At 48.7% G+C, this 26,737-nt stretch overlaps 1 protein-coding gene and 1 long non-coding RNA gene across 20 annotated transcripts in view; one reads left to right on the forward strand and one right to left on the reverse strand.

The window, feature by feature from the left end:
- The window catches only part of TEAD1 (TEA domain transcription factor 1), a 260,007-nt gene that overhangs the window by 125,627 nt on the left and 107,643 nt on the right, over positions 1 to 26,737 (forward strand). The window lies entirely within an intron of this gene.
- LOC113246255 (uncharacterized) lies at positions 20,480 to 24,991 on the reverse strand. 2 transcript variants are annotated; one of them, XR_008961118.1, is made up of 5 exons: positions 24,845 to 24,991; positions 23,032 to 23,118; positions 22,774 to 22,914; positions 21,165 to 21,300; positions 20,480 to 20,648 (listed from the first exon to the last, which is right to left on the reverse strand). It is a non-coding gene; the product is annotated as an uncharacterized LOC113246255 (long non-coding RNA). The 2 variants fall into 2 exon arrangements; XR_003312923.2 differs by lacking the exons at positions 20,480 to 20,648; positions 21,165 to 21,300 and having other exon boundaries at positions 22,612 to 22,914.

Here is a 26,737-nt window from a genome sequence, read left to right on the forward strand (position 1 = left end):
TCCCTGCCCGCCCCCCCCCCCCCGCCAAAGGTGTGCACCTTGGCCACTCCCTCCCAAGGGTACACACAAGTACCCTCTAGAGGCCAGATTCAGGGAAGTGGTCTGGGAAGGCCCAGGATGTGGAATGGGGATCTTGGTCTGGGAATTGTGAAGCCACAGGTCCTTGCTTCATGGTCCAAAATGTAAGCCTGAGCAGGCTGTCCCCATGACCTTCACAGACTGTACCCGGAGAGGAAGAGTATGGCTGACTTTAGAGGACCAGAGCAGGGCCTTCTCAGCCTCCAGCTCCAGCTGGGCCCTCTGGCCTGGGTGTAAGGACAGTACTGAACGTGGGTGACAACATCCAATTTCTAACTGGTTACAACTGAGTAGTTGGGTTGGCCTAGGTAACTTTTGCCATTTAACCTTATAAATGATCTAAAGATCATGGTCTGAGAGTTGAGTAAAAAACAGGTGCAATCATCAAGTCAGATCTGAATTCTGTCATATTTTTTAGTTTGTGGACATGTGGATGTGTACCATGAAATCCCTGCAACCGTGGAATGGCCTATAAGAATTGCTGGTCGTGCCGAACAATCAAACTAATTGGTGGGTTGGCTCCGTAGGCAAAATCCCGAGGCTGTTTGGAGGGGAAAAAATTACAAAATACAACTAGTAATAAGTGAGTTGCAATAAGAATCAAATATAATAACTTTTTTCTGGGGAAGCAAATTGCATTGCAGGTTGTTTTAAAGAATGATGTGAAAATACTGAGCATAACAGTGCAGAAATGTTATGCCAGTCTTCACAATAAAATCCCCAAATGTGAAAGCTCTCTCTCTCTCTCGTTTTTAAATAAAGGTCTTTGGAAGCAGTAATGTTTGTATGCACATGGAGTGGGTCAGAGTAAGATAATTTTTGGTCTTACTCATTTTTCAAGGAAGGTGCAGCTGATCAACCTTTAGTGTCTAGAGGGGGTGTAGTTCAGTTTTTGTCAGCTCAAAACACAGTCTCCATGAAGTCTAAGTCTTCCTAGGGTACCTTAAAGTGTCTTTGTACAAAACACATGGTTGAAGACTGTAGCATCGTGGTTCGTGTGGTTGGATGGGTTCTTATTCTTGGCTCTGCCCTTTCTTGGCTACCTGTGTGACCTTGAGCAATGTGGTTAACCCATCTTCAAGTTTTAGTTTTCTCCTCTGTAGAATGGGGTGGATAATAGCACCTGTATTATAAAGTGGCTGTGGATTAGAAAATACAGATATAGGGCTTAGCCCAAAGTAAACTATTGATAATAGCTAATTCACAGATTAATAAATGGAAACTAATCGTCATTGGCTCACTTGTGTGAGGAAGGTCTGAGGGTTTCTACAAAGGCAACATTTTATGGTAAAAGAACCTTTCCATGAGAACATGTGAAAACTCCAAAGAGCTGCAAGGAGAAGCCCATTGTGGATAATTTGCCTTCTCCTGGCATTTACCTGTTCAGGTGAAACGGGTAATGCTTTGAAGTGTTGGCAGCGACCAGGCCGGGACAGGTGCCGAGGGTTCCATGGTGCCCCTGGGTGCTCCGTCCCTGCCTCCTGTCCTCGAGAGCAGACTGTAGTCCTCATCCATCCACGAAGAGTCCTAAGTAGCCAGAGCCCTAGATGTGATTTATTGCTTATCCACTGAAGGATACGGTTTTTCCTCTTTGAGTATAAAACGGAAGAGGATAAAGGAAAAACTAGAAGTTTCTTTTTCTAAGTGAGTACAATGCACAGCCTCAGAAAATACGGGTCAAGTATGAGAAGGAGAATTATTTTTGTTTCTAAATGCCCTATTCATCCCACTTCCCCAGTAACTTGTAGCTATCATTATTTTTAGTGATTTATGCTTATTAAATAGTCTCCCTCAGGAATAATCAGATCCTGGCCTGGGACATAGTCCGGGAAGTTACAGGGCTAGGCAGGCTCATACAGTAGGGCCTAGGGGGACTTTGAGACGGCGCATGGAACAGGCCAACAGACTTCTACCATTCCCGTGTCCTCAGCTCTGCCCTGGAGCCATGTCCAGTGGGGGTTCCAGGAGTCTGGCCTCTTTCCTGAACAGCTGCTATTAACTCGTTTCTCGCAGCCCCTGCGAAGGTGCTCCCCTGTGCCTCGGTCTTCTGTAGCCTCAGTTTGCCCTTTGTAAGAAGGGAGACGAGTGCTCTGAGCATGAACCGAGGGGCACCTGGTGTGAGTCTCCCCAGTGCGTGCGAGCTCATTCCTTCTCTCTCTTATTTGTGGGGTGGTGGGTGGTCTCACTGGTCATCAGGCCCCTCTTCTTGAGACACTAGGAAGAAAGCAACGCATGTGACTCACAGAATTTCCTGAACAGACGTAATTTCAGATTTTCTGCCCTTACTCATCCCCATGCACATACTTTAAACTTGTTAGCAGGGTTTTGTTTTTTTTTTTCTTTTTGATGTTCAGAAATCCCTCCTTTAGTTTCGCCTCATCTGTCACGTGGGGAGAAGAGCTCCCACCCAGAAAGTGTCTGTGAGGAGGGATGATGCAGGTGAGAGGCTGGGTGACTCCATATTTGCAGCCTCAGCAGCTGCAAGAGGAGGAAGGGAGCTGTGGAATCCTGTTTTGAGCTGGAGGTTTTAATTCTGAACCTCTGTTAAGAAGAAAAGGAATGAGACCCATTTCCCAAAGTGGAAACTGTAGCGGTCCATATTGAATATGGCATAAGCACTGGCCTGTCTTTCTTAGGAAGTGTGGTAACGATTAGTTAGGCTCTTCCGGACCCAGTGAGTGTCTGAATTGGCGGACCCAGAGGGGACAGGCTTTGAAGGGAGAGCCTTGGATCCTCAGTGATGGCTCTTCACAATCTGGCCCGGGCCCTGGCCCTGCCAGATCCCATAGGTCAGTGCAACCTTAGGATTTTTACGTCTTAGTTTCCCACTTCTTCATAACGAACTCTTTACCCTTCCCTTTACTCAATGGTAGAGCCTCAAATCCCACTCTGCATGGAGGCACATGGAATCTGGAAGATTCAAACCCTCAGTTCTCTGCTCTCACCGCCAGCCCCGTTCCAGACTCTGCCTAGTAGCTAGTAGGTAGTCAAGAAGTGCCAGCTGGCGGAATGTCCCTCATGTGGTGGACATCTTATGTGTACGTCCCCAGAGCTCTGTGTCCAGCATGGGGCTCCAACTCACAACCCCGAGATCAAGAGTTGAATGCCCTGCCGACTGAGCCAGCCAGGTCCCCCCTTCCCCTCCTGATCCCCCAGATCTTCAAAGACCGTGTTTCTTAATCTGGCAGCTTGAGACACAACTGGGACATTGGGCACAGCCTTTCTTGACCTCCAGGGATAATGTTCTTCTTTGCAGGAGGTATAAAATGGCAAGGCTGCACTTAACGCCTGAGGAGGAGCTGCCAAAATCCAACTTCCTGTGCTTTACTACTGGAGGCCTATGGGCAACTGCTAAGATCTGTGGAGACTTCTGTATGCAGGAGAGGTTAAAGAAAACCCTCTGCTCAAGCTTCAGTCATGAGGAGCTTGGCTTAACCTTGTGAGCTCCCAGCCCCGTGCCTGATAAGTCGGCCATGTTGTTACCGAAATACCCCTGAGGCATGAAGGAGTCTTCCTTAGACCAATGGTAAAAGGAAGAAATGAAGAAAGGACTCTTCTGTTAATCCTAAGTAACTGCTACCAAGTGAAGGCTTTTTAGAAGTGAAGGCGCTTGGGAGTTCAGAGACAAATGTATGGAAGCTGGCACATTTCCCTGTTGGGGTTTAAGCCTGGGTAAATGGCCAGATTGAACGCAGAGACAGTTTCCTATTTTCTCAAACTAGGGGTGTGCTGGGAGAACTCTGGGCTCATTGCCCACAGGAGAGCTGAGGAAGCTTTTGTCTTGACCTCTCTGGCTGAGGCAGATTTCCTCCCTCTCCACATCCCTCTGAGTCTTGAGCGTCTTCATAGACCTGGGATTTCTAGTACTTTCTGGTGTGCCCAGGAGCAGTGCCGTAGCTCCGTGGGTCTGGCAGTGTCACCAGCAGTGGGTTGATGCCCAGGGCTCCGTCCTACACGCTGATGCGTATAGTAGATAACGTTACTACACTATTGTGATTTATAAGGAAAATATATTATTTGCTCATTCAGATGACCAAAATGTGTGTATTTGGTCTCCATCCACAGCACCTGACTCACAGCTCCCCAAACCCTTGGGGTTTCCTGTTGAGAGTGACAAAGGTGTCTTTAGTTATGTTGATGAACAGACATTTGAGCCCCACCTAAGGATGGGTGGGAGCTGGTTGCCAGGAGAACCAACCAGGTGATTAGAGGGTTGGAACTTTCAGTCCCATCCTGTCCCCCACCACCTCTAGGGAGGGATGAGGGCCTGGAGGTTGAATCAGTCTTTATTGGCCAATGATTTAATCAGTCATGACTGTGTAGGGAGGTGGGTGGGGGGATGGGATAGCTGGATGATGGGCACTGTTAAGGAAGGCACTTGATGCAGTGAGCACTGGGTGTTATATGCAACTGCTGAATCACTAAAGTCTACCCCTGAAACTAATAATACACTATATGTTAACTAAATTGAATTTAAATATATGTGCTGCTGAAGCGAGCACATAAATTGAATTTAAATTTAAAAAAAAATCATGACTGTGTAATGAGAAGCCTCCATGATGGCTCAAAAGGACAGGGTTCCAAGAGCTTCCAGACTGGTGAGCATGTAGAGATTGAGGAAAATGGTGCGTTCTGGAAAGGCACGGAAGCTCCACACCCTTTCTCCATACCTTGCTCTATGCATCTCTTCCATCCAGCTGTTCCTGAGTTCTGTCCTTCGTAGTAAAAATAAATAAGCTAGGAAGCAAGGTGTTTCTCTGAGTTCTGTGACCTGCTCTAGCACATTAATTACACCTGAGGAGGGGTCGTGGGACCCACTGATTTCCACTCAGTTGGTCAGAAGCACAGATGACCACCTGGGCGTGTGGTTGGTGTCTGAAGTGGGGGGGGGGGGGTCAGCCTTGTGGGACTGAACCATTGACCTGCGGAACCTGACGCTATCTCTGAGCAGACAGGCATCAGGATTGAGTTGAATCCTTAGACACACCGCTGGTGTCCACGAATTGCTTGTTGGTGGCGTGGGAACTCCCTGTACACATTGGGAGTGGGGTTCAGGAACCCATTTAGTCACCATGGGGGTGTCTCATGACGTTCTTCCCAGAGCTTTTGGTCATAGAGGTCTCAGGTAGGTCTGTGCCCCTAAAGAAACTGTCCCCTTTAATTTACCCTGGCCCTGAGACATATTTCTTTGGGCTACTGATTCTCCCTTAGCCAGTGGCTGCCTGCAAGTAATACTTCTTTCCCTGCAATGGTGAGATCGTTGCTTTCATCTGCACCTGTGGGGCTGGGAGTCCTTTGTACAGAGGTGGCCCACGCTCCTTAAATGGCTGTAGAGGATATATATTTTTTTTTTTTTTTTTTTTTTTGAAGCCTCCTAGCATCCATTCTGTTCTTCTTACCATAAGTACACAAGCTAGCCTTCTTCCTTATCCTTTATATGACTTGGGAGGGATTGACCTCACTCACAGCTGTGGAGGTGGGCCATGACTGACATAAGCAGAACAAACAACTTACATACACGGCAACTAGTTACCCAGTCAGAGTCAGTGAAGTAGATGAGGTGTTTTTTTGTTTTTTTGTGTTCTGGGCTTCTAGAAAAGTAAACTTTTCTTTCACTGAAGATTTTGGTTGAATATCTCACATTCTCTGGATGGTGTGTGAGGACATGAGGTCTGTAATTATGGTAGCATTTTTCTTCTAAGGAGCCTACACGTGGACCAAGACTGGTTTTGATGGGAACCAGTAGCTAACCTGGTAGGGGACAGGTTTGTGATGATGTCATCTGAGGCTGCTAGAACAAGACTTCTTAGTTAAAAGAGCCACTCATCCCCTTCCCCAGTTCTTTGCTAAAAAGCCAGTTTTAATTGTTTCTTGGAATGTAGTAACCTTATATGAAGACTCTTCCCATTGAGAATTTGTTGAAGAATTTCCAACAAGATCTTTCCAAGTTCATGTCATGGCTGGGTGTCAGCACTCATGGGGCAAGGGACCCTCCCTCCCTTCAACCATGGCAGGCGTGTTCAGAGAAAGGCTTCTGTCTTGTGCCAGGGAGGCCAAGGCTGGAGCTAAGTGTCTGTGATTCTGGAGAAAGGCAGCCTGAGGTGGGACCCAGAAGCCCAAGGAACTGGAGAGGAAGAGTGCGTTGGAAGAGAGCAGTGGGAAGTCTTGGACTGGTAGTAGGGAGTGGCCTTGCTCACAGTGGCATCTACCAAAGATCCCAGGTTAGGTACGTGTCATTAATTTGTCCAAATCCATAACATGTCCAATAGCAAGAGTGAACCCTAATGTAAACTCTGGACTTTGGATACTAATGATGTGTCGGTGTGGATTCATCCGTTTTAGCAAATGTGCCACTTTGCTGGGGGATGTTGATAATGGGGGACCTATGCATATTTGGGGACAGAGTCCATGGGTAATCTCTGTACCTTCTACTCAGTATTACTGTGAACCTAAAACTTCCCTGAAGTCTATTTTTAAAATAAAGTTCCCAGGATGGAAGTATAGGTCCTCAGTTGTCATAGACGGTGTGTGGTTGTGGGGTGGGGGGTGGAGAAGTCCAATTCCTATCCTCTTTGGGGAGTCTTGGTTGTTACAAATGTGTTTTTCCCAAAGAGATCTCTATTTTTTATTTTTATTTTTTATTGTTTTGCTTTGTGAAGCTCTTGCCTCTGTGCTGAGAAGAGCCCCTCAAAGCTCCTCTTGGGGTATGATACTGGCCCACACCTGTTATTGGATAGACCATCTATCTGTCAGCAGTTAGACATCAGCCAGAGCTAAGCATAGGGCCGGAGCTGTGCTCAGAAATACTGTCTTACAATGCACATGGGCTTTTGAGCTTGTGGCTTTGGGCTTGTGGTTGTGGACTGAGAAAATTGCTTCCTGGGTTTACAGGGAAGGTAGGGGAATGGCCCTCTTGCCACCACTTACTCGGTGATGGCTTCCTGGTGTGGGCACGTGGGGATGGATGTGAGTGACAGGGGCTGATAGAGAGATGACTGGGTAGACAGGGTGGAAGAGTCCATCCTCACGCAGGGAAAATCCCTACTTGGTATTCTTTCAAAATTAGAGTCCTAAAAGGGTGGCAGTTGAGAGAATACTTTCTATCTGTTGGTCCCTGGGGAGATGGACTGATAGGGGTATTTGTCCCTGTCCTGTAGGAGCCTCAGCCTCTTACGGACCACAGATCTGTCATAAATGTGGTCTGTGATAATAGAGGGATGGAGTCACAGTGGCGCAAGTTTTTAAACAATGAAAAATTTTAAGGAGAATTCTGAATTACTACTGAATTAGCTAGTCTTTCCAAATATAGTGTCTTAATATGAAACTTACGAAATTTATTAGGAGAAAGCTCAATGTTGGAGATGCTGGAAGCCTACAGTTTTTCTTGATTCCTCTTTCTTGGTAAGCGTGAACGCTCTAGATTCAGGACCAGAGAGAATCAGCTGTGCGTCGTCACTGAATTCAGTCTCTTTGGAGAGGTGGTGGCTGAGTGATTTTCTGGGTTCAAGAACACCGTGCCGGAGAATCAGCCCTAACAGCTTCAGAGCAGGTCATCTCTGTACCCGGTGAGACTGTGAACACAGCCACAACATGATAGAACGATAGATACCTCTGAAGGCCCGCGGCCGGGCTGGAAGAAGGGGCTACTGTGGGAGCTGCTGTAAAGGGAGGGGCTAGCGACCATGATCTCCTGAACCAAGAGTCAGGGCCTACAGTCTGTCTGAGCCAGGCGGGTACTTGTGGGCAGAAGAGCTGGTGTCTGAATGTTCCTGCCGAACCTGCATCAGTGGGCTCTGCGGGACAGACGTGGCCGTGGAGGAGCCACTAAGCCAGATGGCTAGAGCCGGCCTGGGGCTGGAAGGGAGCTCTGTCCTGGGAAAGACATTCCCTGAGCTGAGGGTGTTGGAGCTGCAGAGGCAGTGGGGGCAAGTGAGGGGCTCCCTGGGTGTCCCGGCAGCAGCTCCTGTCACCTTTAGATGCTTGACAGGTGGAAGGAAGCCAGGGACGCCCGATAGGTGGTTTTTCCCCCTATAAAATAGTAGAAATGCTATCTTTCGATCTACTCTCAAGGGAGCCTCCTTTAAGAGAGCTTCAAGAGAGCCAAATTCGGGGCTAGGAGGGAGGGAGGAGCTGCTGAGGTGAAGTAAGCACCATGGCTTTTTGCCTTTCTGCTGACCATATGGACTCTGCATTCCCACGTCTTGTCTGGGAGAATAATAGTTCCCATAGCATGCGTGTGTGTGTGTGTGTGTGTGTGTGTGTGTGTGTGTGCGCGTGTGTGTGTTTTCCATTCCTTAGATCAGTACTTTTGATAAACAGTGTAATGTGAAAGCCGAGAGCTGTGCTTTTCATTTCTGGAAATGAAACGTGAGGATCTCGGAGGCCTCTGACGAAAGAAGAGCTGTGTGACTTTGTGTGAGCTGCTTAACTTCTCTGAGCCTCGTCTGCACCTCCTTTGCAAGCTTGCGTAAGGCCTGGATGAGGTGAGAGCCCACCCTTCCCTCCTCGGTGGTGTCGGAGGACAGCGCGCCGAGCCGCAAGTTCACCTGGGATCTCCACGTCGTGTTTGGATGTCCCCTCCTCCTGCAGGCAGAGTCTTGAGTCACGGCCCACGGTGGAGGAGACAGGGTGGGGTCCGGCCTGGGTCCGGCTCTCTTGGACGAGCTGGAGAGGTGCTAACCACAAGTCTGAAGCCCTGAAGAAGTGCTACAAGGAAGGTGTTTCTTTCCCCATTGGCAGTGCCTCCAGGTTCTCGACAGTTGGACACAAACAGACTGTTCTGGAAGCTGTTTCTCATTCCCCTTTGCCTCCTGCTTGCTGCCCGCCACCTTCGCTGGTCACTGGGCTGACGTACGGAGAGGGGTGGAAAGCGGCCGCGCTGACAGTGCAGGTCATTGTTTGCTCTCTGTGGAAGGAGGATGTCTGGCCGGGGCTGGAGACCGCACTCTGGCTGTTGAGGCCCGTCCTGAGGCCGCAGGGTGCCCTAGGCACCCTGGGAGTGCACAGGAGCCTCTGTCTTCAGACGGTAGCGTCCTGGGCCACTGTTCCTGTGTTTGAGTGCTGCTTCCGCTCTTGGACGGTTCGTTCGCCTCGGAAGCAGATATGTATGTAGCCAGCAGTCGCCTTAGAAGGCGGTACGGCCGAGCGTAAGAGTGTGTGAGGGCTCTGGCCAGCCCTGAAGAGGTCGGGTGGACATGCTTGGCTCCCCCCCGTCCCCCCAGCCCCTGCTGGCCTGGCTGGAGAGCTGGCATGGAGGAGGGGGCCTCTGGGGCTGGGCCAGGGAGGGCGCTTTTGGCTTCAGGGAACCTGAAGGGCTTGGCTTAGTCAAGGATCCCCAAGGTAGCGGAGGGTATGTCCAGACCAGAAGTGATGGAGAAGTCAGTGAGTAAAGCAACAGCATGGAGAACACGTGTGCATGCAGCGGGAAGGGCACAGAGGTGTAGACAGGTCAGCAAATTTGTCAAGCGGCTCAGGTCCCGTTGCCCTCGGTTGGGCCGAAAGCACTGTGTGTGTGTGTGTGTGTGTGTGTGTGTGTGTGTGTGTGTGTCTGCCTGCCCACCCACCACTGAACGCTCCCTCCATGTGCACAAGGTTCATGCTTTTTCCTTTTATTACTCAGGAACGGGCACCCAGTGCAGAACTGGGCCCCATAATGGCTGCTGACTAAGTGCTTAATGGAGATACTGCTGCTGATAAACCACAGTTGAAAAGGGAAAGAGGCAGGCAAGCTGGCCAACATCAAAGCCAGTTTTGTTTCAGAGATAAGAGTGGGTTTCATTCTGTGGGCTCCAGAGCCCCTGTCCCCAAATCTCAGGGAGAGTGAGTTTTAAAATGGAAGCTGTGTCTCTCCCAGTGAGCTGGAGGACAGGATGCTGGGAGCTGGAATCCTTCTTCCTCCCTTCCTCCCTTCCTCCCTTCCGTCTGTCTGTCCTTCTGTCCTTCCTTCCCAGACAGCCAAGCCACTGCCCTCATTTGCAGTGGAGACCCTTGGGACACAGGGAGCGCTCCCAGCTGCCTCTGGAAGAAACACTGTTCTGCCCCCATCCCCCAACAATTTCCACTTGGTGTGTGTTCTTCAAAATTTTTCATCCTTACTTAACACAACATTTAAAATAATTCAGAAAATATGGATATTAATTAAATACAGGAATCTGGAGTAGCAAAGAAGTCCCAGAAATGTAATGAGCCCACGCTGCAGAAATGTAAAATACACGTGTGTGGCTGTGTGTGCACTGACTTTCCTCCTTAATTAAAACTCAGCATGGACGTGATGCCGTGTCCCTGGTAACAGGTGTTCTAGGTGAAAAATTGAGCTAAATGTAACCAGGTGATAAGTAGTTTTAATGATTGGGTGATGATTGGACTAAATTGTAATCTCGGCGGAAGCATCGGGATTCGGAAGTTTTAGGGCGTGTGTGTGTTACGTGCACGTGTGTGCGTGTGGCTTCCGTGCTCTTCGGTGCAGAGGTGGGGCCGAAGGAGAAGGCGAGACAGCGCGTTCAGCACTGTGCGCCGGAGAGCGCAGGTGCCGGCCACACCAACACATTAAAACTTGTTGCCTGACTTAAAGGTTGAAGGATTCTTTTCTGTTCCTCCACTGGCTCAGGGGAAAGGAGGCAGGCAGCAAGTTAGATCATAAATATGACATAAACCTAATCTTTTTTAAATTGCTTTTTATAGCACTTCAGTTTTGATTTGGCCCTGACTGAAGTCCTTTTTCGCTTTTCAGAAGATGGAGGGTTCTTAGGAGCCCAGGCCGGGCCTCTGTTGAGCTGAGCAAGCTGGTGACTGCCCTGTCCTCTCTTTGCTGGGAGCCGCTCTCAGGCTGAGGCCAGGCGTGTTGGTGAGCCTTCCACATTCACGCCGGGCCTGCTCTTGGGTGGGGTTGTTGTTGTTTATCAGCGTTAATACCCTTGCAGCCATGTTGCACCTGGGGCTGGATAGAACTCAGACTGCCCACCTTGCTGTCACCCTAGTGCCTGTGTGACCACATTCCCACCAGCCCTCTGGAAAGCCCCTGTCGGGTTTTGGAAGGGCATTCTAGCAGTGGTTCAATTTTTAGGACACTGGAGCCAAGGTTGTCAATCGTTTGCCCCTGGGAGCCTCTTCTGCATATTTATTTTCCAGGGGATTTCAGGGTTGGCTCAACGATGTAACGCATGCAAGCCCTTTTTGGTATTCCTAATGGCTTAGAAGCCCTGAAGTACAGAAAGCATTTGTCGGCTTATTAGGGAACGTTTCCACATTGGGCCCCTAATCTGGGAGATCTGGAAGATGGCCCTTTGGGTGACTTCTCTCCTAGCGATGCTATGGATCGGTGCAAGAAAGAGGATAAATTCAGTGTCTACACACAAGTCAGGTGCAGGACTCCCAGAGTGGGAGGGAGAAGCCACACCCTGTGTCTGTTCATTTACCGCATCGGCCTGCCTTTTCTTTTCTTTTCTTTTCTTTTCTTTTCTTTTCTTTTCTTTTCTTTTCTTTTCTTCTCTTCTCTTCTCTTCTCTTCTCTTCTCTCTTTCCTTCTTTCACGTGCATGACCACGGGGGAGGGGTAGAGAGAGAATCTCAAGCAGACTCCACGCCAAGCTCCAAGCCCAACGTGGGGCTCAATCCGAGAACCCTGAGACTGTGACCCGAAATCAAGAGTCAGATGCTTAACCGACGGAGCCACCCAGGCGCCTCTCATTTACCACATCTTTTGTGCAAATCTCCAGTGCCAGGAAAGGGGGGTAACAAGATGAAGAAGCCTTAGTTCTTGCTCTTGATGTGTTCATGGTTTGATGGAGGGAACAAAGGTGGGCACAGCTCACTCTCCAGCATTCTGATGTGGAATTTGAGATCTGAGAACTGCTGGGGACCCCCTTCCCCTGCCGCCAATGCTCTTTGAGATGCCCATCTTTGGTGGGGCAGCCTGTGTGAAGTTTCTGTACACTGCACAACTAAAGAGAAGATTCTCTCCCGTTCACTTGCAGCTAGATCAGCAAGAATGTTGAGCCAGGTGCCCCGTGGTCACATGCAAGCCAGGAGATACTTGTTCTTTCTGGCCAACTGAATAAAAGGTACTTCAGAGCAAGGATAGGTTGAGATAATTCTTCTGTTATCTAGAAGGTAGCAAATTTTGCTTTTGAGCGAAATGGGGATAAACAGATGGTGGTCAGCCAGAAGGGGTATACATTGCCAGCATTTGGGATTTTGCTGTTCTCGTCGACAGAGAGACTGCCGTGGATTTAATTCCCAACTTGTTGATATAGTGAACCCTATTTTTATCATTTTGCCAGATTTAAACATTGTTCTTCTTTTGTGAAAAGTGTATTATTACTCGGTCCGTCACATTTAATGTATTCTGTGCATGTGAGCGCCGGCCTCTTCAGAACCGTCGACTTCATCATCCGTGTGCTGTCTCGAAATGAGATCTTGATGCCCCCCAAGTGAATTATGAAAAGCTTTTCATAGTAATATAATTGATCCACTGTTGGCCACACTTATAAAAAAAAATCAATGTAACGTGTTAATATTTCATGAGTGCCCACGTTGCCAGCTCCTTGCAATGGGACCAAACTGTAAAGAATGAGGATTGTTTCACAATAGCCCGGCACATGGACAGAGTGCCAGGAAAGAGAGTTTGGGGTTGACTTGAAAGTTTGAAGTGCACAGGGCCATTGAAAAACAATCCTCTGACTCATGTCAGATTGTTATAATTATTTAATGCCCACAATGCAGCCTTGTCCCCACGGATTTATACTGGAGAGGTTTCTTACCCACACATTGTGGTTATTAGCTGCAAAGAAAGCCGCGTTTGTTTATAGTGACATGGGGTCTATCTGTATGGCAAAGAAAACACTGCCGATTCTGTCTTCTTGGGAAGGAGGCAGGAATTTGGCAGACGACCTATAGGAAATTGGGAGACAGGCTCTCATTACTTTTCATATATGCGGGTAGTCGCACCTAATAACCATTAAACACCTTGTATTTGTAACCTTTGTTCTAAACTCCCGAGAGAATGGAATCGAGCGCCAACTTTTTGTCCACACGATACCATGCGGCTGATGTGCTCCAGTGGTCCTGCCTCTGTTACGTTTGGGGTCCCACGCGTTGTCTGTGGAACCACTGTTAACATTTGTCTAAAGAGTGGATGTGTTTGGAGCAGTTCTCTCACATGGCCACATCTCATTAAGCTCTTTCAAAGGACATGGGATTTGTTTTTTCTCAGAGTCAGAAACTCAAAGTTGAGGAAGTAGTGCTTTGGGGGCTCTCTGGGGACATGTCTGGTGTGGAGATCAGTGGTGGTGCTAATGACCCAGAGTCGGGGCGTCCGGCTCCTCGGGAGATGAAAGCCCTTTGAGTCCAGAGGGTCAGGCAGGTCCGGCTCCTCACAACTGCCCTCTGTCCATGCCTTGCTCGGCCCTCCCCTCTTCCCTCGCACAGAACTCTTATAATTGCCTTTGCTGTCAAAGGAGATTCGATATCAATGGGTTTCTCAAGTTTAGAGGGCGACAGGGAGACATTGAACCAGAGTAGTGTGAAATTGTCCTGAGGCACTCACAAGCTGGGGTGTGCAGATGCAATTTATAATTGTACCAGAAATACTTGTAACCTCTATCACGCTTAGTGGTGGAAATGAGAAAATCTATGTGAGTCAGCTTAGGACTGGCTGGGGACCCATAGAGAAGCGAGCAGGTCGTCTTAGGTTTGCAAGAGAGCTACACATAGAAAGCATACACAGAAAGTAGGCTAGAGTAACAGCAGCTATAATCTGAACCCCAGATGAGGGCTTCTGGTATGTTCGAGGTTGTTTTGGGGGTTTTTGCATGTTGTTTCTGGCTGAAAAGGAAGTCGGGGGGACCTGTAGGGGCACTTTTGATGGCTTATGGAGACAGAACCGACATTTTGGACTTGGGACTGTCCTGGGAAACCTGGAATGTATGTTGACTGCAATCCAGACAGTGGAGTGCTGAGATGAGGCGGATGACCGGCCAGTTGCGAGAAAGGTTGTGCTCCAGGCGCCCCCTCCCCCCGCCCTTCCTTGTGCTGGGGGGCGGCAGCACGGGCCGCAGTGTCCTCACCAGCAGGAAACCCTAATCAGCTCGTGCGGAGGGGAGTTTTCTCTTGGTGATTTAAAAAACAGAGTCACCTGTATGAGTCTTCCCTTAACGATCCTTCATTGAAGCAGCTCACTTAGGTCTTACTTTTATGTGTGTGTGTTCTGTTTCACAGTAGAAGACGATGTTTGAGAAGGAGTCGTAGTTTGTAATACACGGGCCCGGTTTCAACCATTGGAGACGATGAGTTAAAACCATGTTACTGTTTTACAGACAACTAAATGGCTTATTGATTTTCTTATGATAAACATCCACTCAAAACCTTGGCTTTCTCACCCTGACTGTGAGCTTCTTGAGGACGGGGGCCAGTTTCTCTATCCTCCTGGGGTCAAGGCGGAGGAACTGAGTGTGCGTAGTAGCCAGGTGGCCAGGAATGTGGTGGTTGGCGCTTTAGGGCCTCCGCAGTGAGGGGAGGTTGAAGGCCACGGGGACAGAGTATCAGGGCTCTGGAGGGACACTGTGTGCCGGGCTGTGGCGCATAAACTTCTCCATCAGTGCAGAGCCGGACGGCAAAGGTTTTACGTGGAGCCGTGTGTTGGGCTGTGATGTGATCCAGTTTGAACCAGATCTGCTCAGGGCCCTTGCCCAACAGTAATTTCCTGCAGCCCCCAGGGCGCTGCTGTTGGGGGGCGTGGAGAGCGGCTTCATCCTGTGGCAATGCCAGGGCTATGCCTCCAGAGAGCTACAGGCCCCCCCCCAGCCCCCACCTCCCCTCGGGGGCGTCCAGAGCCTTCCTGTCTAATAGAACTTTGTCTCCCGAGAAGAAAGGCTCAGTTGTGTTTCCTTTCTTCCTCTCCTCCCGCCCCCAAAGCGTTCTCCTTCTCACCCAAACCATGATCTCAGACCTTCAGAGTTACAAGTCAGACATGTCACGGAGCTTCTTTGAGATCAGTTGTCTACATGGGTGATGAAATCGAAACATCCTACAAGAGGCCTTTGGAGCAGTCTCGGCATGGGAGAGGAAATGCGATTACATGAAAAAAGTGGGATACAAAGTAGTGCCTGGTCCAGGATCATGGATCGTGTTACAGGGGCAAGGACCAGACCAGAAGGGAACCGAGACAAATGAAATCCCTTGGCTTGAGGGGGCCAGGGGACTGTAAGTGCAGGTTTCCCAAATTAAAATAAGTTCATTGTTAACACTGATTTTGTTGGGCCATTGATGTACATTGGTTTAAAGAAATCAAATGTGAATAACTATTGTAAGATGGCAGGCGTGGGTGTGAAAACCCAGCTGAGAACCCAGGAAGGTGTATTGTACATCAGTGTGTCCAAGGCTGAAGGCAGGAAGGGCTTGGCAGCAAGGGAAGTGTTTGCAGCTGTTTGGGGGCACTGTACCTCTGTGTGCTTTGTTTCATCTTTGCCTTGGTCTCTCCCCTACCCTCTCTGCCCTTAAACTTGGGGAACGGAACTCCTGCTGCTTTCAGGGCTTCCAGAAGCAGAGCCCCTTTTCTTCAGTTTGTCCACTCCTCTGTCCATCCAAAGCCAGGTCCCCTGTGGGGTGACTTTCTTCAAGGTCGCCCGCACGATGAGCCATCCAGGTGCTTCAGTGGCACGTGGGCTTGCAGACCAGTGATTTGCCATTCCGTATTGTGAATATGCAGGAGGCCAGAGTTTTGAGCTCTGGCCCCAGTCACATCTCTTACTTTCTTGCCCTGTGACCTCGGCCTAGGTCCTGAAACCTTTCCGAGCCTTCATACTTTGAAAAAAGGCTTAATCGGGTCCCATGAAATGATACAGATGAAAGCATTTAGAAATTGTCAAAGCTGTATCCACCTGAGAGAGAATACTTTTATTTATCGTTGCATCGTATCTTTTTTTTTTTTTTTAAAGAATTTATTTATTTATTTGACACAGAGAGAGAGACAGCCAGCAAGAGAGGGAACACAAGCAGGGAGAGTGGGAGAGGAAGAAGCAGGCTTCCAGCGGAGGAGCCTGATGTGGGGCTCGATCCCGAAACACCAGGATCACTCCCTGAGCCGAAGGCAGACGCTTAACGACTGAGCCACTCAGGCGCCCCCGTTGCATCATATCTTAGCGGGCCAGAGAGGAAAGTTAACTTCTTGTAGAGCTTAGTTTCTTCAGTAAAATGGGAGCCTGACTGAGGCCTTCCCTGGGAATTCCCTCAGTGTGCACATGGACATTCAGTACCTCGTCTCTGTGGCCCTGGGGGGGTTAGATTATCTCTGGGATGGAAGTAGGCTGCCTCCTGTCTTGTGAGGAACTTACGGTCTAGGGGTAGCACTGGGTTTAGAACAGGCACCTGCGTCCTGCAAGAGGGTGGCCTGTGAACGGACTGCCGGCCGCATCTCCTTTCATTCATAGCTTATCTCTTTGGATTCCACTCGGCCACGTGGACTGGAATTGTAGGTGCGAGTGCATTGTGTTTCTGTGGTGTGTCAGAACCGTGTCACCAAAGAGATGAAGTTGGTAAACAGCGTGGGCATCCTGGCAGATGAGTGGGGAGCCCCGATACCGCGAAGCTCGTCAGGGCCGAGTCCGACTCACTGAACAGGAAATCCCTGCTTCTCGTGGGAGTGGAGGTAACACAGTGCCGGGGAGACGCTCGGGTGATGGCCCCCGCCCCGGCGGCTCAGCGCTTTGCCGCTCCGGTTGTCCGTCCAGGAAGTGTAATGACAGAAACAGGGAGATCAAAAGAGACAAGAGGAAATGTTAGCAGTTACTTCTGTGATGGGGGAATTCTTTTGGACGTAAGAATTTCATGTTTTTCATGTGCCGCTGTCTTGGTCTGTTCGCCCTGCTGTAACAGAACACCATGGACCCGGTGGCTTTTATACAACAGGACCTTACCTCTCACAGTTCTGGAGGCTGGAAGTCTAAGACCAAAGCACTGGCAGATTGGCGTCGAGCGGCGAAGGCCAGCCTCTGGCCCATAGATAGCTGTCTTCTTGCCGAGTGTCCCCCATGGCAGAACGGGGGAGCACTCTGATCTCTTCAGCCTCTTGGAAGGGCACTGATCCATGCTTGAGGGCTCTGCCCTCCTGACTGACCGCTCCCCAAAGGCCCCACCTCCAAATACCATCACTTTGGGGATTAGGTTTCAACAGGAATTTTGGGCGGGTGGGTGACACAAACATTTAGTTCCAGTGTGCACATTGAGAAAACACGTATGTAAATTCTATCATACTAACATTTTTACAGCTCTTTGTATAGATGGACTTGTTTTAGTCCTCACAGCTATTTTACGAGCCGGGTCCTGCTGTGTTTGGTTTAATAGACTGGGAAATCTGAGAGACGTGGAGATCAAGTCCCAGAACTAGGAAGTGCAGAAGCTGGAATTTGAACCAGGTACTGTGGCTCCAGAGTCCCTCTTACCCACTACGCCAGTCAGTTTCAAGTTAATGCCTTCCAAATATGCTGGGTATGATGGTCTCCCCCCACGTGATGGATTCTCGTGCGTTCGGCAACATGTAACATGTGTGCCACTGTGACAGGAAAAGACTCTCAGCTAACGGGGTCCTAAGTTAGAGTCCCACGCCCAGTAGACTCTCTCCATGCTCCAGGGAGTGTGTGGTGATAGGTTCCTTCTGAGCAACGCCCAAGTTACACGGCGAGCCTCGTGGAACCTGGCTGTTTAGGTGCATTCTTGGGGCCCACATAATCTCTGGAGCTTGAGCAGCTCTGCCTTTGTACCCTGGGGATATCACAGGCCACGGTTCATACTGCTTTTTCTCAACCCGGTCGTAGACATCCTCCTTTTCTATGCAACGTATAGGATCTGGCTCCTGGCTTTTCCAGCACACACATGCACACACACACACACACACACACACACACACACACACACACTCACGCACAGCTCCCAGTACTCCTTTCTTGCTGATGAAAGACAGCAGCAAATGATCTGGAACCCTGAACTACCAGCTCTTCTGGACAATCATGATTCTTGTCTTCTGACTCCATGGGGCTAAGGACATCATAGATACTCAATTGAAGCTTATCGAAAAAGGCTTTATAGAAAATGCATCCTATTTTCACATCTTTTTAAGTTATTGATCAGCCTGTGTGGAATCTGCGGCCAGATACGAATCGGCTGAGCATTGGTAAAGTGTGTCGGGGTGCCCGCCTGGGTGAGCACATGCTCTCACTGGACCTCCCGCCTCCTCTGTCCACCTCTCCTGCTCCCGTTCTCTTCCTGTGTTCTTTGCACTTCCTTCTCCTCTTTTCTCCTCTACCTCACCTGCAGGGAGTGTCAACGTCTAGTTCCCCACACACTGGTCCTCTATCAGTGAAAGCCTAGAGCCCCCCACTCACAAGCGTGGAGCAGTTACTCATTGTTTTGCTGCATATCACGGTGCGCCTCCCTGTTGCCAGGTGTGAGCTGTGGGAGAGACAGGTGGTGTGCGGTGTCCGCCCCGTCCCATCCTCTCAGGGTGAGAGCTGCGATCATTTATTCCAAGCCTTTTCCATCCTTAGGCGTCTCCACAGGAGGCCAGTGGAAGCCGGTGGGATGGAGGCCTTGCCTGTGAAGTGTCTCTCCTGAGAGGGGGAGAGGGAGGCACGTAGCTGGAGGGGCTGGGAAGGTGGTCTTGTGCACAGGTGCTTTGCTTCCAGCTAAGCAGGGGCCTGAGAGCTTTCCCCAGCCACGCTGCCTTGCAGAACGGTGCGCGGTAGAGCTCTGCTAAAGGAACCCGCGTTTTAGGAGCGCCCTCGTTCTGGTATCAGTGTTGTTGCACAGATAAAATTAGCATCCATATTAGTAACGCCCAGCCCTAAGAACCATGCAATTATCTCATGATTTTATTTAATGACTGTGCTCTTTTCAAAGCTTATTGGGGTAATCTTCAGAACATGTCCTGATTACATGTTGTACGGACTACAGAACAAGTGAACTAAAAAAAGCAATTTAAACCTAGCTCCAGTTTAATTTGTAGTTTTTACATTTCAAGACAGCATTCTTAATAGGTAATTGTCCAGCCCCCCCTTTTTTTCTTTTTTGCACGTGTCAATTTTCACTTGTTTTGTCCTTTCCATTCCCCCAGCCCGTCTCATCTTTGATAGTAACTGAGGAAGAGCGAGCCGCTGTCCTGGTTCTCCCTCACCTTGCTAATCAGGCCGCCTCCCTGAGCTCTTCAGGAAATGTTTAATGACTATAATAAGACCTTGCAGGACTGTCATGTGGAGCCTCGGGGTCATTCTAAATGCAAAGCCAGACTGCGGGCGCTTGCCGGCTGTGTGATCCTGGGCCGTGTACTTGACTCCTGAGCTCTTAAACACCCTTGCTTATAAAATGCTGCCACTCCATACGTGGGGCCTGCTTCACACCGTCGTGCTGAGACTTACAGAAGTCATTCTGTGAGAAGCACCTGTCAGAGCAGGCATCCGAAGGTTCTTTTCTAGGGCCGGGCAGGTGCTGAGACTGCCCAGGCTGCCTCCCAGATGGGCTGCTGGGGTCCTTCCAGCAGACCCTGGCCTCCGTGCTTTTCCATCCAGAGATGCTTTCTGTAGTTGGGAAGCGCAGGAGGGAAAGGGAGGGCAGGAGCTTCCTTGACACAGGTCATCATTTCTTCCTCCAGATCATTCCGATAGCGGATTGAGCTCTGTGTGGGGAGGGGTGCAAGGCTGTGACACGCACACCACTTGAGTCACATGCTAGTGTTACGTGACAAAAGCATGAGCTGTGATGGGATCCAAAGTACCATTAGCAGAGGGAAGGCAAGGGAAACGTTTGCTTGGTACTTACGAGGTACTGGGCACAGGGGTGAGGCGGCTGAGAGGGACAGGTGCAGTTGGGGGTGCACAGAGTGTGAGAACCGGGGATGGGAACTGCAGGGTTACTGTGGAAAGTGTGGTAATATGTAGTGCCAGTGAGCCAGGGGCCCTAGAGGAGCCCCGAAGTATTGACAGTTTTCCCTTTAGCAGACGGAGGTCCCCCTGCCCCACCCTGAAGGAGTATTTCTTCTGATTCTTGGGGAAAACTAAGTGATTATGGCTTTCCACCTCTCTGAGATATTGGAAAAGGAGAACTTCTATAAAATTAGGGAAATGAGCTCCAGTTCTGCCCATACGCTTTGTTTTTTTCTCTCTCTCTGGCTAGATTTTAAATCCTTTGAGTGAGCATTTTATTTTGAAATGTATTTCCTACAAAATCCCTACCTGTAACGTCTAGCTTGTTGTTTCACTCAGATTGAGTGCACTAGGTAAGTTACAAATACCCAAGCGTACACTGTGGGCCCTGGATTCTGCATACAGTAGGCATTCAGCCATTGTCTGCAGATCTGACCGGTCTGAGAGTGTAAACAGTAGTCCCTGCAGGCATCTGCTGCAGTCGAGGTTGGCACTTGTGCCCACGGTAGAGTGTGAGTGTGTCAGAGCCCGTTTCCCCCAGCAGTTGGATTCTGAACACCCCTCTGTGCCTCTCGCTGGGGCATTTGAACTTTTACCTTTCAGAGGAAACAAGGTCTTTGGGGCCAGCGTGTCCTTCCAAACAGTGCTGGATGCTGTGTCTGTCCTGGAACCAAGGTTTGTTTTTTGGTTTCTGATTTAGAGGACTCGGCCTGCTTTGTTAAGATAAGGGACCCGTTGTGTGAAAATAGCTGCAGGGGAGCCCTGACTGGAGGCTCCTCCTCTGCCAGACCCCCACAGCACCCCCACCCCCTGCTGGCTTTAAGGTGGGGGAGGGTGGGGGCCAGACTGCCGCCACCCCCAGGCCTGGGCCCCTGGGTGAGTGGAGGGGGGAGACAGTTGCTGGGGCTGATCCCTTGCCTTGAGAGCCCTGCTGACCTGGGGGGCTGACAGTGGTGCCCCTGTTTGCCCTTTCCTAGGTCACCTTCTTCTCCCCATTGTTCGCAATCAGTGCCTATTTATCTATTTAGCTTTTAGTAACTTTTTATTTGTTATCTGTTAGGTGACATTTTTGGTTCTCTGTTCTTAATTTAAAACACACATTGATTTTTTTTTTTCCAAGTTGTAAGTATGTTTTTCATTTGTGTGTGATCATGGGTCATCGGTATAAGAAAATATTTACCCAGCTCTCTTCTGTAAGGTCCTCAGGAAAGCTCGAGTAGACTCCTTTGTGCAGATGATGACTGTGCTTCCTCCTAAGAGCTGGAACACACAGGGATGTCCCCTCCTGCCGCTTCTGTCCCAAACTGTACTGCAGGCTAACGTATTGGAGACATTCGGTTTATACATGACGAAGTGAAACTGTCTTTATTTGCAGACAAATTAAGACTGTATGTAGAAAGTCTTAAGGAATACACACACACACACACACACACAGCCCACCCCACAGCACCCCATAGCACACCACATGGTTTGGTGAACCTCCCAGGACTAGAAAGTTCAGCCAGTTTTCAGGATACCTGCCAATATACCAAAATCATTTGCATATACTAGCAAGACACAATCTGAAAATGAAATTAAGAACACAGTCCCATTCAAAATAGCATCAAAAAATTAAATTCTTAGGAATAAATTTCGCAAGAGCGTTACAAGACATGTACACTGGAAACTATAAAATATGACTGAGAAAAATTAAAGAAGAGCAAAATAAATGGAGTGGCAGTCCGTGTTCATGGATTGGAAGACAGAGTGTTGTTAATTCTTCCATGTTGGTTTATAGGTTCAGTGTAATCCCTGTAAAAATCCCAGTATGCTGTTGTTGCTGCTGTTGTTGTTTTTAATTGACAAGCTATGCCTAACTTTTTACACAGAAATGGAGAGTGCCCGGAATAAAAACACAGTTTTGAAAAAAGAAGTTAGGGGACTCATACTTTTAGGTTTCAAAATTTACTACAAAACTGTAGTAGTCAAGACTGTTGTTACTGGTGTAAGGCTAGGTTAATGGTACTGAGTCGAGAGACTAGAAATTAACCATTACGTTTATTGTCGATTGTTACTGTTGTTTTTATTCCTACAAGGATCCCAAAACAATTTAATAGAGAAAAGATAGCATTTTCAACAAATAGTGCTGGGACAATTGGATGTCCACATGCACAAAATGAGGAATTTACACCTTACCTCACATTATACACAGAGATTACCTCAAAGTGGGACCTAGACATAAATGTAAAAGCTAAAGCTAAATCTTCCAGGAAAAAGCACAGTAAACAATCTTTATGACCTCGGGTTAGGCAGAGAGTTCTCAGATATGAACCCAGAAGCACAGCTTGCCAAGCTGCTTTCTAGAAGGTTGGATAGCAGTGCCTATGGGACCATCTCAGTATACCTTCGCTAGCATTTAAGATTGCCGTTTTAAGGGGCGCCTGGGTGGCTCAGTCGTTAAGCGTCTGCCTTCGGCTCAGGGCGTGATCCTAGCGTTCTGGGATCGAGCCCCACATCAGGGTCCTCCGCTATGAGCCTGCTTCTTCCTCTCCCACTCCCCCTGCTGTGTTCCCTCTCTCACTGGCTGTCTCTCTCTCTGTCAAATAAATAAATAAATAAAATCTTAAAAAAAAAAAAAGATTGCCGTTTTAAAAATCTTTCTTTATTCAGTGGGTGAAAAGTGAACACATTAGGTAACTATATTCTCTTGTTCAGAGTAAGGTTGAATTTTTAAAGTTTACTGACCAACCACCCAGAATTAAAACTCTCTGGGCTGTTCTAGATCTTTGTCCTGTCTTCTCCTAACCTACCAAACTTCTCAGGAGAAAGATTTCCTTGGAGAAGAACATGAGGCTGTTGTGGGGCTTTGTACTTTGGATTACACTTTTCCATGTCAGCCGTGGGTCCAGTGGGGCCTGCATAGAAGGAAATCCGTAGTGGTTTTTGCCCTTCTGCAAAGGAAATAGTGTGAGTGAGTAGTTGTCAAGAAACGAACTAGAGTAGGAAGTGCACTCAGACCAATACAATGATCAGGTGTGATAAGAGCTCGCGCGGCGTTTGAAACCAACCTGCTTGGGTTCACGTCATGGTCTACTTCTTACAGCTGTGCAAACTATGGGCCAGTTGCTTTAGCCTCCTCAAGTCCCTAATTTTATCTGTAAAACAGAGATCGGAAAATTACTTTTCCCTTAGTGGTGCTTTGAACATCAAATGATGTAATGCGTGTAAGGGTTTAGCCCTGTGCCTGGCATACAGGAACCCATTATTAATTCATGTTGTAGATTGGATTTTAGGTCCCTGGGCTTGGAAGCCTGACTCCTGAAGCTTCCCCAACAGGGTTTTCCCAGGCATAGCATGCAGAGGCTTCTTTTCAAAATACCACTCATTCGAAAGGTCGGGAGCACAGTCTTTTTGTCATTCCAGACGTGATTTCCTTTGGGGCTGCTGTGCTCCCTATGGTTTGAATTCATAGAGTAACTAACTAAAGGGCAAGAGGGAATTCGTCTCAACTCTCTGTCTCCGAGAATACCTCTGGGTGCTGGTGAGATGCCACTCGTCAGTTGTATTACTATTGTTTTTAGGGCTGTAAGCTTTCTGGATAGAACCCAGTGGATTTTCTCGAGTGCAAAAGAATTAAGTGAGGTGAGGGAAAAGCATTTAGACCTTATTATCTCCAGCGGACCGTGCCTACTCTCACGTTAGCCCTAAACTTAGATATCCTGCTTCTAACTAGCCTGGGAGCTCTTCACAGCCGAGAACTGTACCTTTTACTTCTCTGACTCTCTAGACACCTGCCTCAGTGCTCAGCAGACAGTCAGCCACCATGAGATGCTGGGGTTGTGCCTGGCGCTTTCTGAGTTTCCAAATAGACAAAGTTCTGGAATCTTACTCGTGTCAAATGAAGTTCAGAGACATATCATTTCATTCTCTCAACAATGCTTGGTGGGGGAAGGTTCTGAGATGACAACATTTATTGTCTGTATTTTACAAATAGAAAAATTAACTTTTCTATTACAAATAGAAAAGTTAGCGCCTTGCTAAAAATGACAGTAGCTCTTAGGAAGGGAGAGCAGAGATTTGAACTCAGATCAGATTGACTCTGGGCCGTAAGCTTCATGGTACTTATGGTTCAGGGTGTCTTGGGCCTCAGCTACGGCCAGATCAAAGGGTTTTGTCTTAGCGACAGACCACACATCCTGCTTGCTTCCTTCCAGTTTTGCTGGGGAAAGAAAAAAGTTTTTTCGCATTCAGTATGCTGGTCCATGAAAAAAATCCTAGGACCAAAGGTATTTTTACTCCTGGCCCCCTCCGCCCTCCCCTCCATCCCCCCAACTCTCTGGACAACCGTGTACGGACTTGGACTTGACATTGTCTTTTGCCCTCTTTGTGCCAGGACAGCTCACATGGATGCTTTTGTCACCATTCTTCCTTTTTTTTTTTTTTTTTGGCTGGAGTCGTATCCCTAGCCAATGAAAAAATAAAATGACATTTCCTGGTAATGGAAAGTAGCAGTTGGTGAAACTTTAGAAGAGAAGTGTGGTGTGTGTGTGTTTCAGCGAATCAGAAATGGTCACAGTAGACTGAGCGGTTGGTTGATTTGGCTGAAGAATGCATTTGCTGGCATCACGATTGTCAATAAAGGTCTTTAAAAACCCCCAGCTTGAGGCTTGAGGGCCGAGGGCGCTGCCGTGCCACTGCTCCAGGACGGAGCTCCCTTCCGGGTGGACACTTAATTCACGAGTACGCTAATTATTCATTCTTCCTCGGACAGCCTGCGTGCACAATTGCCCTGCTTGTTGGGCGCGCAGTGTGGCGGCGGACAGCAGGCCTTTTTCTGGAACTGATGGCGCTGTATGTTCATATTGTTCTTTATGTACTTACTTTATAGCTTATGCAAGCAGACATCGGACTCAATTAGCTTCTTGTCTTGCGGACTGGGCGCTGCTGTTCTAGAACCGGGTTAGAAGGGTGTGCCGGAGGGCGCCCAGGCCGACCTCTCTCCTTTCTTTTTGTGCTGTGTGGGCTGGTTTCAAGTTACAGCCTTTTTATTGGCTCTTCTTTGCTGAACCTTGGTTTCAAAAGCTGGCATTTGTGAGCTGGATTTCTTAAAGGCGTAGCTTTTCTTTTCACAAAACCGAAGCCAAGAACATACATGTAGTCCACCCCACGGCACTGTGATTTTTTTTTTTTTTGGCCGAATGCTGCATGTTTTTTTTTTACAGTACACGCTAACCAAAAATCGGAGCGAGTCGTTGCTCACCGGTCTTTCCCCGGTGGCCATCAGCACAGACTCTGCAAGAGGGTTCTTGCTCTGTATTTTTTCTGGATAATCTTACTCCTGTCTTAGTTTTCCTCTTGTGTCATTGCTGTCTTCGACTATGTATTTTGTTTGGAACCTGCCTCAAAGCCTTTTGGGAACGAGTCAAGAGTATATATAAATTAGTTAAAGTCTATTGTATCCGTCCCACAATCTGTTCCTGCAAATGATTGCGTTCATGAAGCGTAGAGTCATGCTTTCCGCTCGTGAGGATTTGTACATCCTGGAAAGAACACTGAGCCCCCCCAAAAAGAAAAAGAAACATTTCTTTCCCGCTCCTTCTTGCCATCTTTTCTGTGCTTTTAGTTCTGCAGCCTGCTGAACGTGTGTAGTGATGGTGGGTGTGGAGGCCCCCGCGTTGGAGGAGGAGCCCCCCCCCCCCCCGACCCAAGTGCAGCGGGCAGGATTACCCAGCGCACTTGGCCCCGGTCGACCACCCACTTCTGCCTGGCAGAGACTCATGGTTCCTCTTGAATCCTAAGAGCCTTTCATGGCACCTCGCCCAAGACGAGAGTTTCAGAAGATAATATGAGAAAAATGAATGAGCAGATGAGCCCACTTGACCTTTCCCCTCCCTTGTGTAAGCACCCCTCAAACCTCACCGGCGGTCGGGCATCTTCCCCCAGCCCGTCGGTGGTGCCGTGTCGCTGTGGTCACCCGGGGACGTGGGTGTGCCTTGGGGAACAGCTGGATCCCCCGAGCTGTCAGCGCCAGCTGTGATTCAGGCATACAGCATTGCCTACCCTACTGTTTGTCTTCAGAAGAAAAGCTGAACCCAAGAAAAGGATCTGGATTTCTTCCTTATTCTGTCGACTTTGAGCGTCGGCTGATCATGCTCGTTCTGATCCTCGAGACAGTTTTCCTCCTTCTTCTGTGTATGTTTTGAGCATCATCTACATTCGAGGCTCTGCCTCAGCTGGGAGACGGGGAACCCCCCAATGTCATGTTCTGCTGCCCCTCACTACCGTTGTACACGTTGGGCGTGAACTTGGGTGTTTGCAGTACGCTCATCGCAAAAGCACGTGCCACGGCCTGAGGACGGTGCCTGGCGCCTTACCTGTAATTTCTTAGGTGATCAGTAAGGCAGGACAGGACATACACGTGTTGGCATCGTGAGACTGTTGAGGCCATCTTTTCTTCCCCTCCATGACACTCACCACAAGACATTTAAGGGCTTTTTAATGAAAAGGTTGGGCAAGGAGAGAGTTTGTAGCTGTCTATTCAAAGAGGGCAAGATCGGAGTTTGATGAGTTGTGCCTTGGGAGTGGAGAGATTGAGGGAGAACAGGTTCAAAGACATGGAGGCCAGGGGGATCAGAGAAAGGACTTTGGGGGTGGGAGAGGCCCCTGTGTCATTAGGAAATGGAGGAGCTTAGCCTTGCTGAAATTGGAGGAGGGAATTGAGAGAAAGACAGGTGGTTGAGAGTGACAATGACCACACAAGGAAAAAGAACATGC

This window comes from Ursus arctos, unplaced genomic scaffold (assembly GCF_023065955.2).
Source record: "Ursus arctos isolate Adak ecotype North America unplaced genomic scaffold, UrsArc2.0 scaffold_23, whole genome shotgun sequence".
NCBI lineage: Eukaryota > Metazoa > Chordata > Mammalia > Carnivora > Ursidae > Ursus > Ursus arctos.